This window comes from Rutilus rutilus (genome assembly GCF_951802725.1).
Source record: "Rutilus rutilus genome assembly, chromosome: 17".
Classification (NCBI taxonomy): domain Eukaryota; kingdom Metazoa; phylum Chordata; class Actinopteri; order Cypriniformes; family Leuciscidae; genus Rutilus; species Rutilus rutilus.
This window is the reverse complement of record NC_140230.1, coordinates 31,285,287-31,292,120: the sequence shown is the minus strand read 5'-3', so window position 1 is coordinate 31,292,120 and position 6,834 is coordinate 31,285,287.

Genomic DNA, 6,834 nt, shown 5'->3' with positions numbered 1-6,834 from the left:
GTCAGAACTCCATCGTTGAAGGAATCATTTCACTGATGACGCTCCATTGATTGTGAAACACCTGAACAACTTCTGAATGACCATGCAATCATTGAACACTGATGTATTTGTGGTTATTGTAAGATGAGAAAAAAGTTATTAGATAAACACAAGAACACAAAATAACAAGACATGATGTAATCAAAAGTGCAAGTGGTAAAGAAGGTCTCTTTTTCAGAATCATATATTTAGTGAGCAGGTCTCATTTCATCCCCAAATTCTTGACTACCACGGTGATCTTTTAGTGGAATTTAGACTAGTCTCGATAAAATAAGGAAGGGTAGCAGAAAGTCACCAAAACTAGTATATTTACTAGCGGTATGCATAATTAGAGTATATCACATAATTAATCATGTAAATCCACAATTTTATAATTATAAAATTGTCTACATTAGTTGTTTTAAGTGCAAATCATTAATAAAACCTAAGGTTTTAATACGTTCAATTAGAGAATGAAATGCATAGAAACAGAGATTTAAATTCTCTTGTTTAACTTTTGTAATCATCCTCTGTGCATTTGATGTACAGGCTAAGTCACACTCAATAATGCAGGTCTGACTGGGAATTGTATAGTTGACCAATATAAATGCCTGCATTTTAAATTGAACTGTTTCGATAATTTTTTATTGTCATTAGTCATTTGTTGGAAACTAGGGGGCCCTCCTGGTTTGCAACAATGCTAACGACTGGACATAATAAACATTTTGTCCAAAGACCAGATGTATTGATTAATAGGTCTCAATTTGATTTTATATGTGGAATTTAAACCAATTGATGTGTGACCATAGCCATGCTCGTTCTATGCACAGAACGGTATTTACATTAGGTCAACGGAAGTTGACAAGACTGTAATGCTGCAAAGAAATTATTAAAATAATTTCCCTTGTCCTATATGTGTGAAGGTGAATGATGTATTATAGATTTGAATGATGTGAATAAATTTGGCCTGGATAGTCTTATGATCTATGCCAGGTAGAGATGTTCTGAGGATGTCGTAGTAATGGTGTGTATTGTGTATGTTTGTGTATAGGAGATGGGTGGTGTCTATCCTACCATAATCTGTATTGCATAATTTAGTTCCAGTGCTACACCAGGAGGCCACATACAGGAACTACAGTGGGTATGGAAAGTATTCAGACCCCCTTACATTTTTCACTCTTTGTTATATTGCAGCCATTTGCTAAAATCATTTAAGTTAATTTTTTTCCCTCATTATTGTACACACAGCACCCCATATTGACAGAAAAACACAGAATTGTTGACATTTTTGCACATTTATTAAAAAAGAAAAACTGAAATATCACATGGTGCTAAGTATTCAGACCCTTTGCTGTGACACTCATATATTTAACTCAGGTGCTGTCCATTTCTTCTGATCATCCTTGAGATGGTTCTACACCTTCATTTGAGTCCAGCTGTGTTTGATTATACTGATTGGACTTGATTAGGTGTTACATGTTATGTGTTCTGAGTTCTGGTTTTGAGTCTGTTTCATTGTTTTCAGTTTTCTGTGAACTCCGTTCTCCCCTGTCTTCTGTTGATTTTGGTCTAGTCCTGTTTTCCCCGGTCTGTGTAATTATGGTGCCTTCACGTGCTATGGTAATTATGGTAAATACCAAAAGCCGACATGGAAAATGCACATGAACACCCCCTCATGTGGTATTTTCAACTGGGCAACTCGTAGAATATTTTGATGCACGAGTTGCCGAGATGAGATAACCTTTGACCTTTTCAAAATGGCGGAGAGCAACGCAAGAGTCTTGAATACTGTTAGCGGATAGTTTTTGTAGCCTATACAATGTTGTGTCATTAACGATTGTAATATAATGCGTTAACACTCAATTTTCAACCTCGCCGCAATATCCTTGGTTCATATTTAATAATTTTTTGTCATGTTTTATTTATTTTTTAATTATTAATTATGTTTTAATCATCAGAAAGCACCACACTTACGTTTTTTTTTTGTTGTTTTTTTTGTAAAGATAAAAAAGATACTCTACTGACACAGACCTTGCGGGTACTACATTACGACAACAAAAGCACTTGAACACAACACACTGGTAAATACCAGTTCACAAGTGGAAAATATCATCTTTTCCATAGCACGTGAAGGCAGCATTAGTTCATTTGTTTCACCTGTTTCTTCGTTAGTCTCGTCAGCTGTGTCTTGTTTCCCTGATCTGTTCTCCTGTGTATTTAAGCCCTGAGTGTTTCAGTCTTCAGTGTCGGTTCTACTTGTTCATTATGGCGTTTATGTTGGAGTGTTTTCCTGCCTGTCTGTATTGCTGAGTATCTTTTGAAGTAAATTGTTGCATTGAAGCCTTTGGACTTTGAGTTTCCTTCCACCTGCACAACACCCCGTAACATTAGGAAAGCCACACACCTGTCTATATAAGACCTTACAGCTCACAGTGCATGTCAGAGCAAATGAGAATCATGAGGTCAAAGGAACTGCCTGAAGAGTTCAGAGACAGAATTGTGGCAAGGCACAGATCTGGCCAAGGTTACAAAAAAAATTCTGCTGCACTTAAGGTTCCTAAGAGCACAGTGGCCTCCATAATTCTTAAATCGAAGACGTTTGGGACGACCAGAACCCTTCCTAGAGCTGGCTGTCCGGCCAAACTGAGCTATCGGGGGAGAAGAGCCTTGGTGAGAGAGGTAAAGAAGAACCCAAAGATCACTGTGGCTGAGCTCCAGAGATGCAGTCGGGAGATGGGAGAAAGTTGTAGTAAGTCAACCATCACTGCAGCCATCCACCAATCAGGGCTTTATGGCAGAGTGGCCCGACGGAAGACTCTCCTCAGTGCAAGATACATGGAGTTTGCTAAAAAACACCTGAAGGACTCCAAGATGGTGATAAATAAGATTCTCTGGTCCAAGATAGAACTTTTTGGCCTTAATTCTAAGCGGTATATGAAGAGAAAACCAGGCACTGCTCATCACCTGTCCAATACAGTCTCAACAGTGAAGCATGGTGGTGGCAGCATCATGCTGTGGGGGTGTTTTTCAGTTGCAGGGACAGGACGACTGGTTGCAATCGAGGGAAAGATGAATGCGGCCAAGTACAGGGATATCCTGGACGAAAACCTTCTCCAGAGTGCTCTGGACCTCAGACTGGGTTCGGCCCAGTCTGAGGTCCAGAGCACTCTGGAGAAGGTTCACCTTCCAACAAGACAATGATCCTAAGCACACAGCTAAAATAATGAAGGAGTGGCTTCACAACAACTCCGTGACTGTTCTTGAATGGCCCAGCCAGAGCCCTGACTTAAACCCAATTGAGCATCTCTGGAGAGACCTGAAAATGGCTGTCCACCAACGTTTACCATCCAACCTGACAGAACTGGAGAGGATCTGCAAGGAGGAATGGCAGAGGATACCCAAGTCCAGGTGTGAAAAACTTGTTGCATCTTTCCCAAAAAGACTCATGGCTGTATTAGATCAAAAGGGTGCTTCTACTAAATACTGAGCAAAGGGTCTGAATACTTAGGACCATGTGATATTTCAGTTTTTCTTTTTTAATAAATTTGCAAAAATGTCAACAATTCTGTGTTTTTCTGTCATTATAGGGTGCTGTGTGTACAATAATGAGGAAAAAAAATTACTTAAATGATTTTAGCAAATGGCTGCGATATAACAAAGATTGAAAAATTTAAGGGGGTCTGAACACTTTCCGTACCCACTGTAGACATTCTTAGTGAACTTTTGGTGACTTGACTCAGGGGGAAGGATGGAGGGGGAGGGGGATGCAGAGATAAGGAAGGAGAAAAGTTTGGACAGGACAATGTCCTGTGCTCTGTCTTTGCTATCTTCTGTCCAGGGTGTGTTTTATGGCTTTATCGCAGGGTGAGTTTTGTCTTAGCAGGAAAATCCGTTCTTACAGACGGCCCCTGGCCCATTGGGACAGATTTAGATTGGCCTAATGGGACATTTTTGGACATTTTTCTGTTTCCACATTTTCAGTGTTATTTTCTGAGTGTTCATAGGGCTGACCCCTGTAGTTTGCAGCGTTGGTCGATTGGTGAAGGAATTCAGTCGTAAGTCGAAAGTTTGAGGTTTTGAAGTCTTTTGATATTGACAGAAAGTTTTGTTTTTGAAGTTGATATAATAATAATAATAATAATACATCATGATTTTGACAGAAAGTTTTTGATCGTTTGAAGTTGATATAATAATAATAATAATAATAATAATACATGGAATGACAGAAAGTTTGATCGTTTGAAGTTGTTGTCACAGGACCCCCCTCCACATTCCTGAGCGTATCTGGGCTGTGTGAAACTGATAAGAAAAAACTGTGGAAGTTTATCCCACACAAACGTTGAAAAACATTCAGTTCTTTTAAAAGAATATAAATGATTATAAAATAGCTTACTAAAACCTCACACAAAAAAATCTCACAAGAAATTGCAATGACTCTCTCAAAGCACCATCTCAAAGCAGGACTAGGGGCGTGCGCATCTGTGTGTGTGTGTATGTGTGTCACGGGATTCCCCTCCTTCCATTCCTGAGGTAACAGAGAGAAAAAGAGATTAAACAACGTTGCGCAAAAACATCATATACAATAATATAAAATAATATCTTGCTAATTTAACTAAAGTTGAAAAACATTCTGTTCTTTAAAAGTATATAAATTAATAAATATAATACAAAAGATCCCAGAGTGGTTCTCTCTCACACCAGAGTTTGTCTGTCTCTGAGCCAGAGGGGTGTATTCAGTGATGGGATGAGACATTGTGAATGTTGTGTTGAATTTACTTCAAAGTAAAATCTTAAAAGTTTAAATAAATTATTAAAAGTCTTAATAAAAACAAATATTCTACAACGATGGTCTGTGGAAAAACTTGACTTGAACTTAAAGTATATTTTTTATTTATCATGGGTATGTAAAATAATTTGAAATTTGAAGCGTCACAAGTCATCTCACGCCTGTGAAATGTTCAATAATTCCTTAAGTATATTTAGTAATTAGTCTGCTAACGTCTTTCCAGAGCCAAAGTTTTGTTCATACTAAATTTATTTCAAAGCATAATCGTAAAAGTTTAAATATGATCTTTTAAAATGAAAGATTGTTTAAATGAAATCTTTAAAGTTTGAATACATACATATCTTCTATTTATCTTTTAGAAGACTTATGTATGATATAAATAATTTTGTTTAACGGTGACCTAAAGTATAATTGTTATTAAACAATGTCTGTTCAGAAACTTTAGATTGTTGAAAAACTGTACTTAGTCGTCTTAAATCTCATTTATATGAAAAGATTCAATCAGCATTTATTTATTTTTTGTCCATGCGGGGTTTCAGTTTTTATGGTGGTGGGCCATAATGATTTTTTTGTACCGTAACTGCATATTCTAGCGCCTCGCTTTTCAAATGCGTGTTGCAACTGCGGGAGCCGTTATGTGCCAAGAAGCTATGACAACATGTCTTCCAATAGCACATCATCGAGTTTAACTATACATGTTCTACTGTTATGCTGCCTATATAATGATTTACACAACCAAGCAATGAAAAAAGCTTGTAATTTAGACCGTAACTTTGACTTACCTGTCGAGAAGAAAGCAGGCAACTTCAGTGTCCCTTTCAAAGTCTTTCTCCTTCATTAGCTCTTTCAACCTGGGAAAAGCTATCCCGATATTTACCCTCATTTTGAATTCGCTGGTCACGTTTCCTTTTAAATAAAATTTTTGCTTTTTGGCCATGAGGATTCCTTCTCCTGTGGCTTGGCATAAGTATGATCCAGCATTATATTGTCCTGTGCAGTGCGGCCTTTTCAAATTTGCTGGGGGCAGTATCACTGCCTCCCATATGGTCTAGTGGTTAGGATTCCTGGTTTTCACCCAGGCTGCCCGGGTTCGACTCCCGGTATGGGAAGACAATTTTTTTTATATTGCCAACAAAATTCAAGTTATTCAAGTTCATCAATAATCATTTTTAGTTATTCATAGTCTTAGAGGCCTACACGAACTGCAGAAACAAGCAGAAGATATGTAAAAACTCATAAATGCTGTTTCAGTACTGAATCATTTTAACAAATACAATTATATTGAATTCAGAAAATTTCACTATGGAATATTTACTTTATCTATCATAATTTAAATTTTGTATGTCATCATTTAAACTTTTCTTCTCATAATTATGACGCATAGTCATAATTTTTATTTCAACTTTTAAGTCATAATTTCGACTTTTTGTCATAATTATTATAATTCAGAATTACAATTTTTGTCAATTATGCCTTTTTAATGTAATACTTAAAACGTTTTTAAGTCATAATTTGGTAACACTATTTTGATGGTCCTTTTGAACGTGCTGTTGACTATAGTAGTGTTGCACCTGCATGTCCACTAACTCGCTTGTGAGAGTCAGAGTGTGTAAAGTAAACTCTCATTAGTGTTAGTAGAGTATTAGTGGACTGGCAGGGTTAGGGTTAGAATAAGTTGAGATATAATTGAGTTACTTTTAGTCAGTAGAATATCTTTTGGGGAGCATCACAATAAAGAGTTAGCAGATATTAAGCACAGTCTATTTTTTCAGATGTTTAAATGACAAAATACCATTTTTCAACCGAGTGAATACACATGAGAGGCCTTCAGAAGTCATAACTTCAGGGGTCAACGGCTTAGGTCAGTGGGCGAATGTGTAGAAATCAAATACTGTATTACACTTTTCAAAGGATAATCTAGCTCTGAAAACCAAACATATCTTCATACTTGTTGTGTTCTGACACAAGGCCATTAACCGGTTCTTTTTGTTTTATAAATGTATTTCTACAAATATCAACCTGATAAATAT